General features: G+C 48.1%; 1 protein-coding gene across 4 annotated transcripts in view; it reads left to right on the forward strand.

Annotated features, from left to right (window-relative positions):
• The window catches only part of ACTR3B (ARP3 actin related protein 3 homolog B), a 46,608-nt gene that overhangs the window by 13,244 nt on the left and 31,335 nt on the right, over nt 1-2,029 (forward strand). The gene's annotated exons all lie outside the window — the stretch shown is intronic.

A 2,029-nucleotide genomic window follows, 5' to 3' on the forward strand; every position in this document is an offset into this window, starting at 1 on the left:
TGTGCAGTGGCAGGAGCTGCCCCCTCCTACCACCGTCCGTCCGACTCCATCCCGTGCCATGCCCCAGCTGGGCAGTGCCTGCTCCAGCCCCAGCCCCACCCCCACTCCCTCCCTCACCACAGGGGTCTTGATCTGTTGTCCCCCCCGTGCCTCACGCCTCTTCTCTTCCCCCTGCCTTTCCACAACAACAGACTTAACAGCTGGATGCAGCTCTCCAAGCTGCCGGGCTGTGCACATACACAGGGCATTTCTTGGCCACATAACTGGCCACATCAGGCAAAAAAAGCCGATTTCTGATATAGTCAATTTTTTTGTAAAGTGGTACTGATCCGATATTGAACCGATGCATTGGTGCACCTAACATCTACAGTTTTTGGGTTTTTTTTTTTTTTAACCTGTCTTGAAAATAGACTTTTTTAGACAAATACTACAAAGGTAAGGAAATACTAGATATGCCCAGAGGTCCAAAGAAGTAATTGAAGAAATGGTTTCTACCTCAATCATAGTGTATTATATAGTGCTATGTAGCTGCCTTGAACTTAAAACTTAAGTTTTAAGACAAACTTAAACACTGATTTGTAAAGCTAAGCATATGCATTGTACAGAGTAAATAAGATTTTGCATATGATTTCATAGATTTCATAGACATTAGGTCTGGAAGGGACCTTGGAAGATCATTGAGTCCAGCCCCCCACCCAAAGGGCAGGAAGTCAGGTGGGGTCATAGGATCCCAGCAAAATAAGCATCCAGTTTGCTCTTGAAGGTGTTCAGTGCAGGTGCTTGAACCACCTCCAATGGCAGGCTGTTCCAGACCTTGGGGGCTCGGACAGTAAAGAAATTCTTCTTTATGTCTGGCCTGAAACAGTTTTGTAGTAGTATATGACCGTTCGACCTCGTAATCCCTTGGGGCGCTCTGGTGAACAAACATTCCCCCACAAACTGGTGGTCACCCCTGATAAACTTACAGGTGGCCATCAGATCACCCCGAGCCTGAGCTTTTCCAGGCTAAAGAGCCCCAATGGCTTTCACCCTGTCATTGTAAGGTCTGTTTTCCTGACCTCTGATCATGCGTGTGGCTCTTCTCTGGACTCTCTCAAGCTTCTCCACATCCTTTTTGAAATGTGGAGCCCAAAACTGGACGCAATACTCCAGCTGTGGCCTCACCAGGGCTGAGTACAAGGGGAGAAGGACATCCTGGGATTTGCTTGAGAAGCATCTATGGATGCAAGCCAGCGTTTTGGTCGCTTTACTAGCCACAGCATCACATTGCAGGCTCATGTTCATCTTGTGGTCAATGATGACCCCCAAGTCTCTTTCTTCCGTAGTGCTAGCCAGTGTAGCACTGCCGAAGCTATAAGGATGCTGCAGGTTTCTGTTCCCAAGGTGGAGAACCTTGCATTTTTCAGTGTTAAACACCATCAGGTTCTCATCCGCCCATTTGCTGAGCTCGTCCAGGTCAGCCTGGATCATCTGCCTGTCTTCTGGTATGGATGCTTTGCCCCAAAGTTCAGTGTCATTGGCAAACTTGGCCAGTCCGCTCCTGACTCCAATATCCACATCATTAATGAAGATGTTGAACAATATGGGTCCAAAGACAGAGTCCTGGGGGGACCCCACTGGTCACAGGACACCATGATGAATGACTGCCACCAATTACTACCCTCTGGGTCAGATAACAGAGCCAATTTCCCAGCCGGTGGATCATGTTGGACCCAAGATCACAATTGGCCAGTTTCGCCAAGAGGTGATCATGGGATACCAGATCAAAAGCTTTTTTGAAGTCAAGATATATGACATCTCTTTTCCCTTGTCTAGGTGCTAGGTCACCTGGTCGTAGGAGGAAATGAGATTGGTCAAGCAAGACCTACCCGCAACAAACCCATGCTGGCTATCCCTTAGGTTGTTGGCCTTGGCCAGTCCCTCAAGGATGGCCTCCTTAATAAACTTTTCTAGGATCTTCCCCACGATAGGAGTCAGGTTAATGGGCCTGTAGTTAGCCGGATCCACTCTCCTTCCTTTCTTGAAGATC

Source organism: Crocodylus porosus, unplaced genomic scaffold, assembly GCF_001723895.1.
Source record: "Crocodylus porosus isolate Cpor-Errol unplaced genomic scaffold, CroPor_comp1, whole genome shotgun sequence".
Taxonomy (NCBI): Eukaryota; Metazoa; Chordata; order Crocodylia; family Crocodylidae; genus Crocodylus; species Crocodylus porosus.